The sequence below is a fragment of the Gossypium hirsutum genome, chromosome A06 (genome assembly GCF_007990345.1).
Source record: "Gossypium hirsutum isolate 1008001.06 chromosome A06, Gossypium_hirsutum_v2.1, whole genome shotgun sequence".
NCBI classification, from domain to species: domain Eukaryota; kingdom Viridiplantae; phylum Streptophyta; class Magnoliopsida; order Malvales; family Malvaceae; genus Gossypium; species Gossypium hirsutum.
Window position 1 is genome coordinate 25,776,275 of NC_053429.1, and position 23,898 is coordinate 25,800,172.

A 23,898-nucleotide genomic window follows, 5' to 3' on the forward strand; every position below is an offset into this window, starting at 1 on the left:
CTTGGCAAGCTACCTTGTGGTCGTTCGGAGATTAGTTTGGAAAGCTAGCCTATATGAGTTTTGAGCCCTTAGATCGACGTTCGGCTTCTTTTCCTGTTGATAGGGTGGTTGTTGAAAACTCGGAGGATGTTGTGGTCTTTCATGTCCTTGACCGCCCCACGAGAAATTGGGATGGTTCCTCCACCTGCATTACAAGTGTTACTATATGGGTTATTTTGGGATCGAGAGTTATTATTACCCATATATTGGACTTGTTCCTCCTCGATACTAGGGTTGAAAGGTTGATACTCTGTGCATGCTCCTCCTTCATTCGTTTCGCACCTCATTACTGGATGTACCTGAGTAGAACCAAGTAAACCATCAATCTTTTTATTTAGAAGTTCTACTTGGTTTGACAGCATAGTAATCGAATCGACGTTATAAACGCCTGCTGTTTTAGTTGGTTTTGTCCTCATGACTTGCCACTGATAGTTATTCAGTGACATCTCCTCTATAAATTCATAAGCATCGTCAGGTGTTTTATTGTTGATGGTTCTGTCAGCAGTTGCTTCAACCATTTGCCGAGTCAAAGGATTCAGGCCATTATGGAACATTTGAACCTGTAGCCAAAGCGGTAACCCATGGTGAGGGCACCTTCTCAGTAAGTCCTTGTATCTCTCTCATGCATCATAAAAGGTTTCTAAGTACATCTGCACAAACGAAGAGATATCATTATGTAATTTGGTCGTTTTAGCCGGCGGGAAATATTTTAATAGAAATTTTTCGGTCATTTGTTCCCAAGTAGTGATTGACCCTCGTGGTAACGAGTTCAACCACTGTTTACCTTTGTTCCTCAATGAAAAGGAAACAACTGAAGACGTATGGCATCATCAGAAATGCCATTGATTTTAAATGTATCACATAGTTCCAAAAAGTTTGCTAAGTGAATGTTGGGATCCTCATACTGCAAACCATCAAACTGAACAAACTATTGTATCATTTGAATTGTGTTAGGTTTCAGTTCAAAAGTATTTGCAGCTACAGCAGGTCTAACTATGCTTGATTCAGTTCCTGTTAAAAAAGGTTTATCATAATCATACATAGTGCGTGGAGCAGGATTTTGATTAACTGCAATTACAGGAGGTAGATGATTGTCTTGATTTTCATCCATCTCTTCGGTTGGGGGTTGAGTATTGTCCTCTTGCTCGTTCTCTGTGTATCTTAAGCTTCGCCTTATTTCTTTTTCGTTTCTGCGAACTGTGCGGTCAATTTCTTCGTCAAAAAGTAGTCCTAACGGGTTTCTTCTAGTCATAAACAATAAAAACCTGCCAAGAGAAAGAAAAAGTAAATTAATAAATAATAAAAAATCAAATTAAATTGCAAGAAAAATAAATGGCTAAAGAAATAAAAATTGAGCGTTCCTAATAACTTAGTTCCCCAGCATCGCGTGATTTCGTGATAGGTTTTAAATATTTATAATTAATCGTTCTTAAAACTAACTATTATCCCGATGAAGGCAAGTGTACCTATCAAATAGTAGTATAGTTTTAGCAAGATCCGATTGTCGAACCCAAAGGAACTAAAAGTACTAGTAATAACTGTCTTTTTATTATCTAGCCTAAGAATAAAGAGATTTTGTTTTAACTAACTAATTATCTAAACTAAGAACTCACAGAGAATAGAATTGGGGAATTGCTTTTGGGAAAATCGATTAAATTAAGACAATACCTAAGGAAAAATCCACCTAGACTGTACTTGTTATTCTGGCTCCGAATCGGACAATTTATTCATTTATCTTGTTTCTTGAAGATCCCTAAGTTATGTTATTTTCCCTATTCAAGACTAATAACGCCTAATCCCTAGATTGAATAATTGAAACTTTTCTCTAATTAACACCCTAGGGTTGCATTAACTCGATCTATGGATCCCCTTATTAGGTTTCACCCTAATTCGGCAAAATCTTGTCACCCTATGTCTAGGCGCGCAATCAAATCCGCTTAATTATGAAAAATGTACTCTTAGACAGGGTCTATTCCTCTTCTGAATAAGAGCTTATCTTGAATCGGTATCCTGGGATATCAACACAAGAATTAAGAACACATAATTAAGAACAAGTTAAATATTTATCATACAATTCAGAAAATAATAACAAGATTCGTCTTAGGTTTCATGCTCCTTAGGTATTTAGGGTTTTTAATTCATAACTAAATAAGAAAACATCTCAGAATAATAAAGAATACAAAACATAAAGAAAACCCAAAACTCCTAAAGGGAAATTGAGGGGAGATCTTCAGTCTTGATGATGAATCCGGCTTCTGAGATGGATCAATCAGCTTCCTTCGAGTAATTCTTTCCTTCCTCCCTGTGTGCCCCCTTTCTTCCTCCTCTAGGGTGTATTTATAGGCTTTGGAATGCCTAAAAGCCCTCAAAATTAGCCTTTACTGAATTGGACTCAACTTGGGCTCGGCAGGGACACGCCTGTGTGACATGCCCGTGTGCGATTACTTCAAGCCGTGCTTATGCCTACCAAATTGACACGGCTGTGTGGTCTGCCCGTGTGAGGAGGTCCAGGCCGTGTTGATTTCGTACTTTGGCCCATTTTCTCCATTTTTGGCCCGTTTCTTGTTCCTTTCGCTCTCCTATGCTCTCATAAGTATAAAACATGAAATTAAAGCATTAGGAGCATCAAATTCACCAATTCTAATAGGAAATCATCCATAGAATGCATTAAACATGGGGTAAAAATATGTATAAATTACGGTTTATCAATTACCATAAAGATAGGTAGAGTTTAAAAATATAAAACATGAGTCTTCAAAAATAAATAGAAATTAAAGTAAAGAAAATAAAAATAAACGAGTTTAAAAGAGGCACGATCGTGTCGCCCAACACTGGTCTCACACGGCCGTGTCACATGCCTGTGTGGCTTTCGTTCAGCCCGTGTTTATCACGAAATAAGGAATTGCCACACAGCCTGAAGACGCCCATGTGTATAGGTCATGTGGTTACATGGTTGTATCGCACGACCGTGCGCGATGTGGTTCGCTTTTCCCACACCCGTGTATAAATGTGCATGCCCGTGTTCTTTTGACAGTCTCAACCACAGGTGGTGACACGGGCGTGTCGCACGTCCGTGTTAATTTGGTAGTTTCGACCATGGTTAATAGACACGGGCGTGTCGTACGCCCGTGTTGTTTTGGCAGGATTGCCTACGGCCGTGTCGCACGGCTGTGGCAATGTATCGAATCCCATGTTGGGAAAATAATTTTGCTCTGTTCTCCCATAGTCGTATCGCACAGCCGTGTCTCCTCCTGTGGTAAGCACACGGCCGAAGGCACACCCGTGTGCCTTGCCGTGTAGATTTGGAAAACCTGCGTTTAAGGTCTCAATTAATGATTTAGTTGGTAAAAACAAAAATTTAAAGAAATCAACACTGTTAGTGCTCAGGTTACCTCTCGAGAAGCGCTTATTTAGAGTCTAAGCTCGACTCCACCATGTGGGTATATTTAGGGAAGTTCGTGGAGCCGTAGCTCCTCTCTATTGTGTTTGAAATTCTCATTGTTGTAGAGTTTGAGGCGATGTCCATTAACCTTGAAAGTGCCTTGTGATGGGCGGCTTACCTCTACTGTGCCATATGGAAAGACAGTTTGGACTACGAAAGGACCTGACCATTGTGATTTAACCTTCCCAAGGAATTGAGCCTCGAGTTATACAACAGGACAAGATCTCTAACTTCAAATTGCTTGCGTTGTCTTAGACGAGCATCGTGGAAGTGTTTGGTTGCTTCCTTGTATAGGCATGAATTTTCATATGCATTGACTCGCCACTAATCTAACTCATTCATCTGCATCAACCTATTTTCACCTGCAAGTTTAGGATCAAGGTTTAGAAATTTTATAGCCCAGAATGCCTTATTTTCTAACTCAAATGGTAGATGACAACTTTTTCCATACACAAGTCTGTAAGGTGATGGTCTTATGGGGGTCTTAAAAGTAGTTCTATAAGCCCATAAAGCATCATCTACTTTCATCACCCAATCCTTCTGGTTCGATTCTATTGTCTTTTCTAAGATACGTTTAAGCTCTTTGTTTGCCACTTCGACTTTGCCACTAGTTTGAGGGTGGTAAGGGGTAGCTGTTCTATGGTGAATTTCATATTTCTTAAGGATCTTGTCAAATTGGACGTTACAAAAATGAGTACCCCTATCACTGATGATTGCTCTAGGTGTTCCAAATTGAGAGAAAAGTTTCTTAAGGAAACGTACTACTACTCTAGCATCATTAGTAGGTAAAGCTTGGACTTCAACCCATTTGGACATATAATCGACAGCTACTAAGATGTATTTATTCCCAAATGAACTAGGGAATGGACCCATGAAGTCGATACCCCAAACGTCAAATATTTCACATGAGAGCATATATGTCTGAGGCATTTCATCACGTTTGGAGATATTACCTGTCCTTTGGCATTTTTCACAAGAAGTAACATACCTGCTAGCATCTTTGATTAGAGTGGGCCAATAAAAACCTGATTCGAGTATTTTATGTGCGGTCTTATTCCCACTGTAATGTCCTCCAGTCGGTCCTGAGTGGCAATGTTCCAAGATCTTCAATGCTTCTGTCCTTGTAACGCATCTCCTAATGACTTGATCTGCGCATATACAGAAAAGGAAAGGGTCTTCCCAAAAGTAGTTTTTCACATCAGTAAAGAATCGCTTCTTTTGCTGATGTGCCAACCTTTTTGGGATAATGTTAGCGGCTAAAAAATTTGCAATGTCTGCAAACCAGGGTGCCTCAGAACCAGATATGGAAAAAAATTATTCTTTATTGAATGAATCATTTATTTCAACTTCATCTAGCTCTTTGGTACTTGAATTTTCAAGCCTGGAAAGATGATCAGCCGTGAGATTTTCAGTTCCTTTCTTATCCTTAATCTCCAAGTCAAATTCCTACAATAACAAAATCCATCGAATGAGTCGGGGTTTTGTATCAATCTTAGTTAAAATGTAGTGAAGAGCAGAATGGTCAGTATAAACGACAACTCTAGACAATATTAGATATGGCCTAAATTTATCGAATGCAAAAACCACAGCCAACAACTCTTTCTCCGTGGTGGTGTAGCTTTCCTGTGCGGCTGTCAAAGTTTTGCTAGCATAGTAGATAGGTTGAAAATACTTATCTCTTCGCTGTCCCAACACTGCACCTACTGCAAAATTACTTGCATCGCACATTAGTTCGAAAGGAGAATTCCAATCAGGTGCAATTATAATTGGTGCTTTAGTCAATTTATCCTTTAAGGTATTAAATGCTTCTAAACATTCCTGATCAAAATTAAAAGGCACATCTTTTTCTAGTAATTTAGTCAAAGGCTTAGCTATCTTAGAAAAATCTTTAATAAATCTTCTATAAAACCTAGCATGTCCTAAAAAGCTTTTAATAGCCTTAACCGATTTAGGGGGAGGTAGTTTTTCAATGGCTTCAATTTTAGATTTATCAACCTCAATCCCTTTACTAAAAATTTTATGTCCTAACACAATACCTTCTTAAACCATACAGTGGCATTTTTCCCAGTTGAGCACAAGATTTGTTTCCTCGCATCTTATTAAGACTCGTTTTAAATTTTTAAGGCAAAGATGGGAAGAGTTACTGAAAATTGAGAAATCATCCATAAATACCTCCATGATGTCTTCTACGAGTTCGTCAAAAATGGCCATCATGCAACGCTGAAAAGTAGCAGGAGCATTACATAATCCAAAAGGCATTCTACGACAAGCAAACGTACTATATGGACATGTAAATGTCATTTTTTCTTGATCTTCAAGAGCTATTGGGATTTGAACATAGCCAGAGATTCCGTTTAAGAAGCAGTAGTACATGTGATCTGATAATCTTTCTAACATTTGGTCAATGAATGGAAGGGGGAAATGATCTTTTCTCGTGGCATCATTCAGCTTCCTATAGTCAATTCAAACTCTCCCACCTGTGACTGTCCTTGTTGGGATTAATTCATTCTTTTCATTGGCTACAACAGTCATGCCTCCTTTCTTAGGAACAACCTGCACTGGACTTACCCAAGAACTGTCAGAAATAGGATAAATAATTCCAGCATCTAGGAGTTTAATTACCTCAGCTTTAACAACTTCCTTCATGTTGGGGTTCAGTCATCTTTGGGCTTGCACACATGGCTTATATTCATCTTCCATTAAAATTTTGTGGGTGCAAAAAGAGGGGCTGATCCCTCTAATTTTAGAAATTTTCCAAGCTATGGCCCTTTTATGCTCTCTTAATACTTGGAGTTATTCCTCTTTCTCATTGGGTTGCAAGTTGGATGCAATAATCACTGGTAATGTAGAATTATTTCCAAGGAATGCATATTCCAAGTGATTCGGCAATTGTTTAAGTTTCAGTTTGGGAGGTTCTTCAATAGAGGGTTTTTGCTTGAGTTCATCGTTTACCTTAATACCCTCATATTCTGCTGGTCTTGGGGAGGGTTCATTGGAATTTAGTTTGGTTCCTATCTTAGAATCATCGTCCACGCCCTCTCCTTGGGCAAGACACAGTTCCATCGTGTCCTTATGTACGATTTCCTGAAAAGAATCTTAAGTAGCATGATCAATAGAGTCAATAAATAACATGAGTCATCCTGTTCCCTAAAAAATCTCATGGCATCATAAATTTTAAAAATAATCTCTTCATCACCTACTCTAAGTACCAATTTACCATCACCCACATCAATAATAGCCCTAGCAATGGCTAAAAATGGACGACGTAAGATTAAAGGCACTTTAACATCCTCATCCATGTCAAGCACCACGAAATCAACAGAGAATATAAATTTATCTACTTTTACAAGTATGTCCTCTACAATTCCCTTAAGATATTTAACAAATCTATCAGCTAATTGAATACTCATCCTAGTGGGTTTAGGTTCCCCAAGACTAAGTTGTTTAAACATTTTATATGGCATCAAATTAATGCCAGCGCCTTATCAACATTCAAACTACCAATTAAGTAGGGAATAGTAAAACTTCCTGGATCTTTAAGTTTGGTTGGCAGATTATTTTGGAGTATGGTTGAGCACTGTTCATTAAGTTCCACTATAGATAAGTCTTCAAACTTCCTTTTGTTTGTTAGAAACTCCTATAAAAATTTTACATATGTAGGCATCTATGATATAGCTTCAACAAAAGGTAAGTTAATATGTAGTTGTTTAAAAAGTTCAAGAAATTTACCGAATTGTGCATCCATGCAGTCCTTTTTCAACTTTGCTGGATATGGAATTGGTGGTTTATATTCCTTTGGTATTGGATTGTTATTGTTTTTAGGTTTTACCTCCTCTCCTTTGTTTCTGTCAACTTCTTGTGGTGGCTTCTTTTCGATTTCAGCTAACACTTTCCCACTCCTTAGTGTAATTGCTTTTACATGCTCTTTTGGATTGGGTTCGGTGTTACTAGGTAGATTTCCTAGTGGTCTTTCTGAAATCATCTTAGCCAGCTGCCCAATTTGATTCTCAAGTCCTTGGATCGATGCTTGTTGATTTTTAAGTGCAGTTTCAGTGTTCTGAAAATGAGTTTCTGCTACTGGAATAAATTTTGACATCATCTCTTCAAGGTTCGGCTTTTCCTCTTGTTAGTAAGGTTGTTGTTGGAAGCCTAGAGGGGGTGGTGGTCTCTGATTCCCTTGGCCTCTCCATGAGAAATTTGGGTGGCTCCTCTATCCTACATTGTAAGTGTTACTATAAGGATTATTTTGAGGTCGACGATTATTACCCATATAATTTAATTGCTCGTTTTCTATCTTGTGGCCATAAGGTGGGTATTCTGAATTGTTCATTCCTCCTCCACTTGCATTGCATTGCATTACTAGGTGAACCTGTGAAGAACCAAGTAAACCATCAATTTTTCTATTCAAAAGTTTGACCTGATAAGAGAGTATGACGACCGAATCGACATTAAAAGCACTGACTGTTTTTATTGGCTTTGTCCTCATGACTTGCCATTAATAGTTATTCTGTGACATCTCTTCAATAAATTCGTAAGCAACCTCAGGTGTCTTATTATTGATAGTCCCACCAGCAGCTGCGTCAATCATCTGTCTAGTCGAAGGATTCAAGCCATTGTGAAAAGTATGAATTTGTAGCCAGAGTGGTAATCCATGGTGAGGGCACCTTCTCAAGAGATCCTTGTATCTCTCCCATGCATCATAGAGTGTTCCGAGATCCATCTGCACAAAAGAAGAGATGTCATTCCTCAACATAGTCATTTTAGCCAGCAGGAAATATTTAAGTAGAAATTTTTTGGTCATTTGTTCCCAAGTAGTGATTGATGCTCGTGGTAACAAGTTCAACCACTGTTTAGTTTTTTTCCTCAATGAAAAGGGAAACAACCGAAGGTGAATGGCATCATCAGAAACGTCATTAATTTTAAAAGTGTCGTAAAACTCTAAGAAATTCGCCAAATGAGAGTTTGGGTCATCGTCCTGCAAACCATCAAACTAAACAAACTGTTGGATCATTTGAATTGTGTTAGGTTTCAGTTCAAAATTATTTGCAGCAACAGCAAGCCTAACTATACTTGACTTAGTTCCTGTTAAAGTAGGTTTAGCATAATCATACATAGTGCGTGGAGTAGGATTCTGATTTACTGGATCAACAGCAATTGCAGGAGGTAGCGGGTTTTCCTAATTTTCAGCCATTTCCTCGGCTGTGGTGTGAATATCGTCGTCTTGCCCTTCCTCTATGTATCTTAAGCTTCGCCTTATTTCTCTGCGATTTCTGCGAGCTGTGTGTTCAATCTCACTATCAAAAAGTAATGATCTTGACGGGTTTCTCACTATCAAAAAGTAATGATCCTGACGGGTTTCTTCTAGTTATAAACTATAAAAACCTGCCAGACGGAAAAAGAAAATTTAGTAACAAAAATCAGAATAAAATTTAAATTGCAATAAAATAAATGGCTAAAGTAATAAAAATTAAGTGTTCCTAATATCTTAGCTCCCTGGTAATGGCGCCAAAAACTTGATGTAATGTGAATCGTGATAAGTTTTATAATTTATGAATGTCCGTTCTTGAAAACTAACTATTATCACGACAAAGGCAAGCGCACCTTATCGAACAGTAGTATAGCTTATGGCAAGACCGGGATGTCGAACCCAAAGGAATTACGCAAGGAATTTAAAATGCTTCAAAATGCTCAAGAGTGGCCTTTTTCGAATAGGACTAGATTTGGGCTCGACAGGGACACGCCCGTGTGCGATTGCTTCAAACCGTGTTCGAGTCTGTTGAATGGACATGGGCGTGTGAACTACCCGTGTGAGGAAGTCCAGGCCATGTTGATTTCCCATGTTGACCTATTTTCTCCATTTTTGTTTCTCGCTCTTTTTACTCTTCTATGCTCTCCTAAGTATAAAACATGAAATTAAAGGATTAGGAGCACCGAATTCACCAATTCTAAGGATAATTCATCCAAAATTATGCTAAGCATCGGATAAAAATATGTATAAATTATGGTTTATCAAATTGACATAGGAATATGCAAGAGATTAGTTCAATTTAATGAGTATGTATGTGCAACAACATGTTTGCTTATCAGAATATCTTTAATTGATTGAATTAACATACGGATATGTTAAGAGATGAATGGATTTGTGTAGGTGAGTATGTTCATAAGTTAGCAAATTACCGAGTTGCCGTTAATTTATTCGTAACAACATAAACATGAGTTTAATAATTCTAAGTTAAAGAAATGTAACTAATCCAACACAATTATGCCATCTTGATGAAATCATATTTTGAAATCGTGCATTAGAACTTTTATTTTTATTTAGTTTAAAATCTTGTTTTTTTAATCACCCTTTTCAAAATAAAATATTTTTTTTACCAAAGTGTTTTAAATTACATTCATAAATAATTCTTTTCATCGTCCCTGTGGGTAAGATAACTCAACATTTACTTGTCCCTTTTATTCCTTGTTGTGATTGTGTACACTTACACATTTCTGTCGTTCCAAGTTTTTGGCGTCGTTGCCGGGGACTGTTTTAAAAGACATTATTTGTGAAATTGTTAATTTTGCATTTTGGTCTATTTTTTTCTCTTAAATTTTACTTCTATTTTTTGTGTGTGTGTTTGTTTCAGGTGTTTATGAGTATTTATCAAATCATTGACTTACTCTCCATAAATCCTAAAATTGAAAGGACTTTCTGATAAAGGAGAAGACAAGCGAACCAAAGAAGGACCCAAGATATGAATTTCGAAATTCCAAACCAAAATCCAGGAGGAACATTCATTTATAATACTCACAATCCGATCATTGTTGCTGATGATAGAAACTATGCCATCCAACAATATGCAATTCCTCTATTCAACAAGCTCAATCTGAGTATTAGGAGACTCAAAATCGAGGCACAACAATTCGAGTTGAAGCTGGTCATGTTCCAAATGTTGCAAAATATGGGTCAATTTAGTGGGATTCCTTCTGAAGATCCACATCTTCATCTTCGGCTATTCATGGAAGTGAATGACTTATTTAAACTAGTCGGGGTGACTGAGGACGCCTTGAGACTGAGATTATTTCCATACTCCTTAAGAGATAGAGCACGAGCGTGTTTGAACTCCCTACCGTCCAGTTCTATAACTACATGGCAGGAGTTAGTTAAATGTTTCTTAATGAAATATTTCTCTCAATCTTTAACCGCCAAGATCCGAAATGAAATCACTTCATTTCAACAACTTGATGAAGAATCTTTATATGGGGCATGGGAGCTGCTCAAGGAGTTACTATGAAAGTGCCCTCATCAAGGCACTCCTTGTTGCGTTCAAATGGAGACTTTCTATATTGGTCTCAATATTCATACTAGAATGATGGTGGATGCTTCGGCAAATGGAGCCCTTCTTTCTAAGTCTTGTAACGATGCTTACAAGATTATTGAAAGATTTTCCAGCAATAACTATCAGTGGCCAACCAACCGAGTAGCCTCAGAAAGATGGGCAGCAAGAGTACATAAAGCGGACACACTTACTTCTTTGGCAGCCCAGGTATCCTCTATGTCTTCTATGCTTAAGAACATAACTGTTAATGGTTTCAATGGTAATCTGGCAGGTCAGCAATTGAACCAGTTCGAGAATATTTATTGTGAATACTGTGGAGATGGCATACATAGTGAAGAATGATACCACTTTAAGAAATCTGAAGAATTAAATGGGTCAGTTAACTAATGAACTTCGAAATAAACCCCTAGGTATTTGGCCAAGCGACACAGAAAATCCAAAAATTTTGGGCAAAGAACATTGCAAAATAGTTTCTTTGCCAAGTGGAAAGACATTGGAGCCCAATGTGGTTGAGGTTCAAGATGAGCTTGTTCTAGCTCAAGACAAAGAGGAAGTTCAACGAAGTGTTGAAACTCTTGTATTACAGAAGTTAGATTCAATGATCCTTGATGAGGTAAACTCTAAACCAGTTAGTTCTGATTATCTAACACCTTTGTCAGATGCAAAAAAAATTCCACAAAAGAGTTGTCCGGTTAAAGCTAAGATTCCACCATTGCCATATCCTCAATGAATCTAGAAGTAGCGAGATACTCAGTTGAAAATTTTTTTTATAACAAGGTGACTTTTAATGACATCGATGCTGCTAAATCCCCAAATGTAGTTGAAGGCTATTGTACTATTTCCAAGATGGAATCACTGGCTTCTACAGAGTTGGAGCTCAATTCTATAGATGGTCTGTTAGAATGTATTTACTAGCAGATTCGCCAAGTGATGATGAAGACGAGGAATATTTTGCTTTGTTAAAAGCTAAAATGAAGGGATTCACTCATGAAGTTCCACTAGAATCATTAGAGTTATTATCTCGGGAGTACACACAACCAAAAGTGTTGATTGAAGAGCCAGCTAAATTGGAACTGAAGATTTTGTCTCCTCATTTGAAATATGACTATTTGGGTCTGTCTTCGACTTTGACTGTCATTATTTCAGTTGAGTTCACCAAAGATCAAGAAGAAAATGCACTTGTGGTTTTGGAAAGGCACAAGAAGGATACTGGATGGATTATTTCACATATTCGAGTTACAGGTTGGAGGATTTGTAGGAACTACAGGAAGTTAAACAAGGCCACCAGGAAAGGTCATTATGGGTTTTCTTTCCCTAATAAGATGTTGGACAGATTTGATGGGAAAGAATATGATTACTTCCTAGATGATTATGGTTGGTATGATAAATGGCCATTTGACATCACCATGGTCAATGACGATCCTAAATAAAATGGAGAGAGTTCTCTTCACTTTCTCTATCATTATTTTATATTTTTAGTTTTTTTTTCCTCATTAGCCAATATGTATGAAAGAAACCAATCAACACAGGAATAATAAAATGGTAGACTTAGATAAAATTTTCTTTAGTTCATTACATTAATTAAAACTCTAGGAGATTGGGACTTAAACGAGACCATCCGTGACCCCTCTAGTCTTTCCTAGGAGTTTAATTTAATGTAATTTTTCAAATAAAATATTTTTCTAAGTAGCCCAAACAATTTAAGTATTTGTTTTGTTAAATAAAGGGTCAACTTTTAACCCAAGCACTAATTTCTTTGAGTTTTTTTAGTTTATTTTCAGTATAGGAGCCTAGGGTCCATAAAGGAGCTGCCATTAGGCTTAAGACACTAATAAGAAGGGAAATATTCAACCCTTTTCCACCCAAACCTATAGCCCTTACCTTACTCCACCATCACTCCGAAGTAGCCCAAAAGTGCATCTCACTTAACCCCTTAATGTTATAGCCCTTAACTCCCTGAATCACCACCCCAAACACCTTCATTCGAAGTCACCAACTACCGCACCTAAACAATCCTTAAAACTGGCACCCTATTCAACTCTAAACCTTACCCTCAACTACTCACCCACCTACCTAAAACTGAAACCACCCTTAACAAATTTCCTAAGTTTAACATTAAGAGTCCCTTTAGTTAGCACCATTCCATGAAGTGAACAGTTTGGTATAATGGCTATGTTGCATCACATGTAGTTGCAGGAATAAGATTACTGGAGATACTCAATAATACGGGATGACTCAATCAGAGATGCATTTAAAATATATATTTCATAACCCGTTTATTTTTGTACATGAATTTCCAGACTTTATACTTGAACCATGGACTCTAATGTCGAGGAAGGAAAAGACAAGTCAGATTCTGAGGGATCTACAAATAAATAAAAAGGGGGGATTTTTACTTTATTTCATTTTCTTTCCTAGGTTATTTAATGTTTTAGGATTAGGTTATATTATGATTTTTATTTTTCGCATAATAAAACAAGATGTGGAAATCATAAATAAAAATGAACAAGTTCCAAAGTACAAAGTGTGGCAATAGATATATACATGTCTAGGAATGGATTTAGAAAGAGCTTGGTACTTAAGCAATCAAATTGACTCACATCCTCTTTTCTAGATTCCTAACTAGTGCATATTTTAACAATGAGGACATTATTCATCTTAAGTAGGAGGACCGAAAAATTGAAATGTAACACCCCTTACCCATGTCTAACGCCGGGACAGGATACGAGGCATTACTGGACTTAAACATACACATACATGTAAAACCGGGCAATAAAATTTCAACCAATTCAAAAACATTCAAACACATGCATATCGTCCCTTATACGGGCCTACGAAGCCCAAAACACACATCGGGGGTGGTTCGGGACTAAACCAAGAACTTCTAAAAGTTTTATAAAACTTAGAGAAACTTTCCACATTTAGAGAGTCACATGCACGAGTCGTCAGCCTGTGTAACTCTCTGTTTATGACGTCAGCAACGAAATTGGGTCACACGGCCAAGTCACACACCCGTGTACTAAGGCCGTGTTCCCCACATGGCTGAGACACACGGACGTGTCTCTGCCCGTGTGGCCAACACTTAGGCTATTTTACAAGCCCTGGTCAACAACAATCTCTCACACATTTATACAACATCAAAGATATATAACATGGCATCCATTTAACGATTAAAAATCCTCAATTAAGTCACAAACATAGCATTTGCATGTCATCATACGTGTGTTTCTCATACTAATTTTATATCAAATCTGGACATACCAAATCAAATTCATTTGGCCTTGTCATCTTTACTACCATTTATACCCTTATACCATGGTTGTCTTCATGCTGATATTCTCAACTTAGTCATCTTGCATTCATAGTCATGTCTAATTCATATCCTTAATGTCACATATCACACACTCACATTAACATGTTTCCATAAGGCATTCCACACTAATTCCATTCTTCATTAACATCATTAACTTACTCTAAGCTTACACTTTTATACTAAGAATATGGTCACATCTATTGATCAAAGTTCATCCATCAAATATGCATACCATATTATACATTCATTGATACCAAGCCATCAAAACATGCACATCATCAAGACATTAGATCAGTCATGCAAAATCAATTAGGTTTACAACCCAATGATCAAATATGAGTCATATCTAATGGCTCTATACAAATGAATCATTATAAGCCAACTCAATTGGAAAAATCATGAAACACATATCATAAAGTACTAAGTCTCTATACATCCCACTTACTTCAAAATACTTAAGGTTTATTAATACCCTAACTTGATAATTTGATAGTGTCATGCTGCCTCCAACGATCTCCAACCCCGAGCTAACCTGACAACAGTAAAGAAATGGAAATGAGGGGGTAAAGTTTATAGCTTAGTAAGTCTGTATGAAACTAATAATAAGCAATTTATTAACGTGATTTTTCCAAATTCTTATAACATATTCTTATGGTAAACAATCAAAGTTGCACGTAATTCCACTATTTGCTCATATTCTAGTCAAGTTGTCTACTTGAATCATAGTTACTAAATTATTAATATCTTGAGCTACAGAACTCAAAATTAAGATCTACTAATTTTTCCTAAAACTAGACTCATATATCTTCTTACCATAAAATTTTCAGAATTTTTGGTCAATCCAATAAGTACTGTTTATTATTTAAATTCTCCCCTTCCTCACTATCTAATAATTCTAACCCCTTTTCACGAAAAATTACTGATCTCCTCTTACGTGATTCAGATGATGTTTTTGTTTGTTTCTTTTGAAAATAGAGTCATTAAGGATTCTAAGCATATAAACTATAACCCATAATTATTCTTGTACAATGTTTTAGTGATTTTCCAAAGTTAAGATAGGGTAGCACAAAATCACTCTTGACCCTACCTCACAAAAATTTAAATATCTCAAAATATGAAATTCTTTTGCATACATCATTTCCTCTATGTGAAACTAGATGCAATAAGCTTTAATTTAATATTTTATTCTGTCTCTAATTTGATTTCCACAATTTTTGGTGGATTTTCAAAATCGAACTACTACTGCTATCCAAAACTATTTTAGTGCAATATGATAATAACTATCATAAGTTCATTTTCAACTAATCATGAACTCACCATTTCATGGATTCCATGTTCAATTACACAATGTAATTATCATGATATTGCAATAAAATTCATAATCATAATCCATACATCTTATCTCACCGAGGTCTCGACATTTCATAGTCTTAATAACCATAAGCTTAGTGTTCATACCTATACCCTTTCAACACATTTCGCATATTACTCCACTTCTTAACCATAATCTTGAATGTCCCATTAAAGCACCAGGAATACTGAAGGATGTTCAAAATCATCATACACCAAATCAAGTACCAAAGCGATGTCTCAGATATGGTCTTACATGGGTCCACATGTCGACGCCATATCCCAACTAAGGATGCCATATCCCAAATAAGGTCTTATACGAAGCCTCATATTGGTGTCGATGACATGCCCCCGACATGGTCTTGCACTAGCACACATATCATCGCCGATGCCATGTCCCAGACATGGTCTTACACTGTGACACATATCAACACCGATGCCATGTCCCAGACATGGTCCTACACTGGGACACATATCAACACCGATGCCATGTCCCAGACATGGTCTTACACTGGCACACATATCAACGTCGATGCCATGTCCCAGACGTGGTCTTACACTGGCTCTCATCTCGGATGCTGATGCCATGTCCCAGACATGGTCTTACATGGGATCTCATTAACCATGGGGTCATGATATCCGAATCCTAAGCATTCCTTAGGGTCAACCAGGGCTTCTTCGAGTACGCATCTCATCGAAACTTGTCCCTAGGACCGAATCATATATCTCATGATGGTAATTAAGCTCATGATTTCACATAATGTTAATAATCATGATAATCGCTTTTTAACACAAAATCACAATTCATCACATTGTCATCACACGTCATAGACATATTGTATATCACTTCTTATGCATAGCATACAATAACCTTTAACTCAACAAGTTCAATTCAACTTACCAATTTAAATTCAGTCACAACCAACGATAATATTATCGTAGGTACTTACTTGTCAAATTCTTGTCGTATACATCCGTATGATAGGTCATTCAGTTAATGAGACAATAATATAATTTACAATTCAAGTATGACATTACATTATTATTATTATTATCACACGAACTTACCTCGAATCCCAGCATAGCTAATTATTCCATTTTAGTCCATAACCTCGTACCTTCCCGATTTATGTCTGAATCTCGTTTTCCTTGACCTATAATATCACATTTAGCTTGCTAATTAGTCACATTATTCATCATGACCCAAAATCATATTATGGAAAAATTATTTTTTTGCCCCTAAACTTTGTCAAATTTACACTTTTGCCCCTAAGCTCGTAAAATGATTTTCATTCAATTTCTTTGCATTTTAAGCCTAGCCGAATCATTTTCATAACTATAACAACCCACAATTTCCACTAGAATACACTTTTACTACATATTTTATAACTTTTATGATTTAGTCCTTTTAAGCATTTTCACCGAAAATCATTTAGCAAAAGTTGTTTCTCCAATCATAAACATGCATAATCTACCATTAAACATCAAAATGACAAATTTATAACATGGTTCAAACCCTAGACCTTCATGATAACTCAAAAAAATGGTAGAAATAGGTAGATCTTGTTACAAGGATTTCAAAAACATAAAAATCATTTAAAACGAGGCAAGAACGGACTTAAAATCGAGCTTGGAAGCTTGGAAAACCCTAGCCATGGTTTCTTGATGCAATATTCGGCCAAGGAACAAGATGGACAAGAAATTTTGGCTTTTATTTTGTTTTTAATTCATTTTAATTACTAAATTACCATAATGCCCCTAACTTAAAAATATTCTATTTCACCCACTTCATGTCCATTTTTGTCCAAAAAATTATCCAATGGTATAATTACCATTTAAGGGCCTCCAATTTAAAATTTCATAACAATTAGACACCTCTAACATGTAGAACTCAACTTTTTCACTTTTTACAATTTAGTCCTTTTGACCAAATTGAGTGCCCAAACGTCAAAATTTTTAAACGAAATTTTCACGAAATCATCCTGTGAATTTTAAGACTATAAAAATATAATAAAAATAAATATTCTTACGTCAGATTTGTGGTCCCGAAACCACTGTTCCGACTAGGCCCAAAATCGGGTTGTTACAACTCTCCTCCCTTTGGGGATTTTCGTCCCTGAAAATCTTAATGAAAATGAGGTTTGTATTTCACATAAGCTCCTTTATTCATAACATCATTAGAGAACCTTTACTAATACCGAACTTTTCGTTCCTAACACTTCAATCCTTTGTTCCCAAGTCATCAGCATTTCTTCGTTATACAACACATCAACAGTATCTTGACTTATGTCGGAGGTCTCATATACACAAAGAATCTTATCCATACCGTCATAACACACATACACATAACATACTTGAATCCCTTCGAATTTGAATGGTGAAACTAGCCAGTTCATCACAACCTTGTATTCTCTATAATTTCATATGGCCCGATAGTTTGCGAATTCGATCTCTTAGTTGTCCATTAATTTTCAAAGCTTCCTTTCACTTTCCCAAGAAGTTACGATATAAACCTCAAATCTCAATCCGATCAATGAAGACTAGCATTCAAAGAAATCTGACAACTACAAAGACACATAATTCCATTTACCTGTCAAGTGAGAATTCTGTACATGCCAAAATCATTTGCAATTTCGCTAAACAGAGGACAACAATTCACATAACGTCTCTCTTTTTCAGATACAAGGATAATCCAGATATGAAATCTATAATAGCTTTTTCCAATTTCATTCTAGTATCAATATTGTACTCCCTTAGTTCACGAATTACTAATGCATTTCCCAGCTACACAGACTTACAATAAAACTTCAATTTTCAGTCTTGAACCCAGCTAAGACTGAACCGTCAATAGACAAGATCAACCGTATAACCATCATTCTCAATGAAATCGAGGATTTTCAACCCCCATACTAGTAACTACATTTGCTGTTCTCAAAGATCAAATAATAACTAACTCATCATCTTTCAATGGTTCAAATTATCTATGCTATCTTAGATTCGGATCTTTCCATAACATCAGATACTTTCAGCTATTACGTTGCTTTCTGGTCTCGAAACACATCCCAATTTATTCAATAATATCTCGAAAAATCGAGAACACTATGCCCAAGGCAGGCTGTTTCAAATCTAATATTTCAATTAACAATACTTCCAACCATTTTGAACCTTACTAGCATGTAACAGACCATCCAAATTTTCATGAAGGCAATAACTTTATCAATCAGTAGGACTTCAACTAGTAATAATGTCTTGTAAAACATACATTCTTCATTCTGAATACCCGTCTTTTACTCATAAAGAAACAAAATTCTATTTCCAGACATGGGAATAGACTTGAATATAAATATCTCACTTAATCTTTCAAACAAATAACCCATACAGTTTGAAAAACTGAGTCGATCTTAATTATCAATCAATAATAATTCAAGTATTCCCTTCACACTAATGATAGAACAATTCAAACATACAATCTTTTATAATTCTTTCACAATACAAGTCAAAATTCTTTATAAACTGTTTCAGCTCAAACAAAGCATAAAGCTTCTTTCTAATCCAATAGAAATCAAGATTACCAATAAAAATAAAAACTAATAAACAATATGAACTCGAACTATTGCAATCTATACTTTGGCCAATTTTAACCCTTTTTTATAAAGACTAGAAAACCTCATATCAGTATCACTATGTTCCCATGATCAAACAAGAGATATAGCCATATAGACATATTTAGTTCTGACCCATGGATATCCCACGCAAACAAATCACATTTTATACATTTCAACATTAGGAATAACAAGAAAATCAAGACATTGGCATTCAAGATATGTAGACATACAGAATTTTCGAGAACACAACCCAAATGAAATAATAAAGATCTCTATGATCCTCTCAAAGAAAAAAATCCAGAAGAAAATACTATTCAGACTCGCTGAAACCAAATGCTACAAGGATAATGCATTTTCCATATATATACCGAATAGAGCAACAATCATTAGAATCAGAATCTTAGCATCATATGCATTTTCTCATCGATTTCCAATAGACAGATGGTAATAGAATAGCAGGGAGAATTAAAGCAATGCAAATTATAGACCATTCAGACTAATAATGCTTTCGTCAGCTATCATGTTCATAAAACATTCCCCTACAATAATGATTTGATCAGAAGATAGATAGCCATATGAATACCGCTGAGAACAATTGAACACACAGAATACCCCAAAAGAGATGGTCATAATCTGCTCAATTGCAACTGACATACTCAGACACCTTACTATACAAACATTATTCCTTTCACTATTTCTGATCACCTTTATATTTATTCTACCACTGAACTCTTCGGTTTCTCACTGGGGAACTCATTTAGCATAATTCTCGTGAAATTTCACCATAGGACACCTTATTGGTAAGGGGGTGAGGTCGTAAAGCCTCTAACTCGACTATTATATAGACACATATGTAACTTAACATTCATCATCATCATAATAATGTTATCACATTTATATTATAAACCTTTATTCATACATTTATAAATCTCAATTCATCATAAGTATACTCTACTCAAATACTTTAGCATATTACCAACATGATCGGGTGTAACTCGTTTGGAGAGTATCTCTATCAAAGCGAGATAAACCTCATCCACGTCGGGAGACATCACACTATCATAGATTATATGTGGCATGTATAGTTAGACTCTCACACATGCTAGGTTAGTCTGAGAACCGACTAAACCATAGCTTTGATACCACTAAATGTAACGCCCCTTACCCATGTCTGATGCTGACACAGGATACGAGGTATTACCTGACTTAAACATACACATACATGTAAAAACAGGCCATAAAATTTCAACCAATTCAAAAACATTCAAACACATGCATATCGTCCTTTATATGGTCCTACGAGGCCCAAAACACACATCGGGGGTGGTTCGGGACTAAACCAAGAACTTCTAAAAATTTTACAGCACTTAAAGCATTTTTCGAGTTTAAAGAGTCACACGCCCTTGTGGCTTGGGACATGCCCGAGTCCTCAGCTCGTGTAACTCTCTGTTTATGATGTCAGCAATGAAATGGGGCCACATGGCCAAGTCACACGCCCGTGTGCTAAGGCTGTGTTCCCCACACGGCTGTGTCTCTGCCCGTGTGGCCAACACTTAAGCTATTTTACAAGCCTTGGTCAACCATAATCCCTCACACATTTATACAACATCAAGGGTATATAACATGGCATCCATTTAATGATTAAACATCCTCAATTAAGTCACAAACATAGCATTTTCATGTCATCATACTTGTCTTTCTCATACTCATTTTATATCAAGTCTAGACATACCAAATCATATTCATTTGGCCTTGTCATCTTCACTACCATTTATACCTTTATACCATGGTTATCTTCATGCTGATATTCTCAACTTAGTCATCTTGCATTCATAGTCATGTCTAATTCATATCCTTGATGTCACATATCACACACTCACATTAACATGTTTCCATAAGGCATTCCACACTAATTCCATTCTTCATTAACATCATTAACTTGCACATCATCAATATGGTCACATATGGTCATATCTATTTATCAAAATTTCATCCATCAAATATGCATACTATATCATACACTCATCAATACCAAGCCATCATAACATGCACATCATCAACACATTAGATTAGTCATGCAAAATCAATTAGGTTTACAACCCAATGATCAAATATGAGTCATATCTCATGGCTCTATACAAATGAATCTATATAATCCAACTCAATTGGCCAAATCATGAAACACATATCATAAAGTACTAAGTCTCTATACATGTCACTCACTTCAAAACACTTAAGGTTTATTAATACCCCAACTTGATAATTTGATAGTGTGATGCTGCCTCCAACGATCTCCAACCCCGAGCTAACCTGACAACACTAAAGAAATGGAAAGGAGGGGGTAAGTTTTATAGCTTAGTAAGTCCATACGGAAATAATAATAAGTAATTTATTAACGTGATTTTTCCAAATTATTACAACATATTCTCATGGTAACATAATTCAACTATTTGCTCATATTCTAGACAAGCTATCTACTCAAGTCATAGTCACTAAATTATTAATATCTTGAGCTACGAAACTCCAAATTAAGATCTGCTAATTTTCCACGAAACTAGACTAACATATATTCTTACCATAAAATCTTCAAAATTTTTTGTCAAGCCAATAAGTACAGTTTATTATTTAAATTCTCCACTATTTTGCTATCTGAAAATTCTGACCCCTCTTCACTAAAAATTCATTATCTCCTCATACGTGATTCTGATGATGTTCCCATTTGTTTCTATTTTAAGAATATAAATTATAACCCATAATTATTCTTGTACAATGTTTTAGTGAATTTCCAAAGTTAAGACAGGGGAGCACGAAATCACTATGACCCTGTCTCACAAAAATTCAAATATCTCAAAATATGAAATTCTTTTGCATATATCATTTCCTCTATGTGAAACTAGATGCAATAAGCTTTAATTTAATATTTTATTCAGTCTCTAATTTGATTTCCACAATTTTTGGTGGATTTTCAAAATCAAACTACTACTGCTATCCAAAACTATTTTAGTGCAATATGATGATAACAATCATAAGTTCATTTTCAACTAATCATGAACTCACCATTTCATGGATTCCATGTTCAATTACACAATGTAAATTATCATGATATTGCAACAAATTTCATAATCATAATTCATACATCTTATCTCACCGAGGTCTCGACATTTCATAGTCTCAATAACCATAAGCTTAGTGTTCATACATGTACCCTTTCAACACTTTTCACATATTACTCCACTTCTTAACCATAATCTTGAATGTCCCGTTGAAGCACCGGGAACACTGAAGGATGTTCAAAATCATCATACACCAAATCAAGTACCAAAGCCATGTCCCAGATATGGCCTTACATGGATCCACATTTTGACGCCATATCCCAAATATGGTCTTATACGAAGCCTCATATCGGTGACGATGCCATGCCCCCAACATGGACTTACACTTGCACACATATCATCACCGATGCCATGTCCCAGACATGGTCTTACACTGGGACAAATATCAATACCAATGCCATGTCCCAGACATGGTCTTACACTGGCACACATATCAACGCCGATGCCATGTCCCAGACATGATCTTACACTGGCTCTCATCTCGGATGCCGACGCCATGTCCCAAACATGGTCTTACACGGGATCTCATTAACCATGGGGTCATGATATCTGAATCCTAAGTATTCCTCAGGGTCACCCAGGGCTTCTTCGAGTACGCATCTTGTCGAAACTTGTCCCTAGGACCAAATCATATATCTCATGACGGTAATTAAGCTCATGATTTCACATAATGTTAATAATCATGATAATCGCTTTTTAACACAAAATCACAATTCATCACATTGTCATCACACATCATTGACATATTGTAGATCACTTCTTATGCATAGCATACAATAACCTTTAATCAACAAGTTCCAACTTACCAATTTAGATTCAGTCACAACCAACGATAATATTATCGTCGGTACTTACTTGTCAAATTCTCATCGTATACATCCGTATGACAACTCATTCAGTTTATGAGACAATAATATAATTTGCAATTCAAGTATGACATTACATTATTATTATTATTATTATTATTATTATTATTATTATTATCACACGAACTTACCTCGAATCTGAGCATGGTTAATTATTCCATTTTAGTCCATAACCTAATACCTTCCCGATTTAAGTCTGAATCTCGTTTTCCTTGATCTATAATATCACATTTAGCTTGCTAATTAGTCACATTATTCATCATGACCCAAAATCATATTATGGAAAAATTATTTTTTGCCCCTAAACTTTGTCATATTTACACTTTTTCCCCTAAGCTCGTAAAATGATTTTTATTCAATTTCTTTTCATTTTAAGCCTAGCCGAATCATTTTCATAAGTATAACAGCCCACAATTTCCACTAGAACACACTTTTACTACATATTTTATAACTTTTATGATTTAGTCCTTTTAAGCATTTTCACCAAAAATCACTTAGCAAAAGTTGTTTCTCCAATCATAAACATGCATAATCTACCATTAAACATCAAAATGACAAATTTATAACATGGTTCAAACCCTAGACCTTCATGATAACTCAAAAAATGGTAGAAATAGGTAGATCTTGTTACAAGGATTTCAAAAACGTAAAAATCATTCAAAACGAGGCAAGAACGAACTTAAAATCGAGCTTGGAAGCTTGGAAAACCCTAGCCATGGTTTCTTGATGCAATATTCGGCCAAGGAACAAGATGGACAAGAAATTTTGGCTTTTATTTTGTTTTTAATTCATTTTAATTACTAGATTACCATAATGCCCCTGACTTAAAAATATTCTATTTCCCCCAT

General features: G+C 36.0%; 3 non-coding genes across 3 annotated transcripts; 2 read left to right on the forward strand and 1 right to left on the reverse strand.

Moving 5' to 3' along the window:
* The first annotated feature begins 615 nt into the window (after nt 1-615).
* On the forward strand, nt 616-721 carry LOC121231640 (small nucleolar RNA R71). The gene has a single exon (XR_005929696.1). It is a non-coding gene; the product is annotated as a small nucleolar RNA R71 (small nucleolar RNA).
* Nucleotides 722-8,127: 7,406 nt separating this feature from the next.
* On the forward strand, nt 8,128-8,234 carry LOC121231371 (small nucleolar RNA R71). The gene has a single exon (XR_005929431.1). It is a non-coding gene; the product is annotated as a small nucleolar RNA R71 (small nucleolar RNA).
* Nucleotides 8,235-10,671: 2,437 nt separating this feature from the next.
* Nucleotides 10,672-10,778, reverse strand: LOC121231634 (small nucleolar RNA R71). The gene has a single exon (XR_005929690.1). It is a non-coding gene; the product is annotated as a small nucleolar RNA R71 (small nucleolar RNA).
* Nucleotides 10,779-23,898: the final 13,120 nt, after the last annotated feature.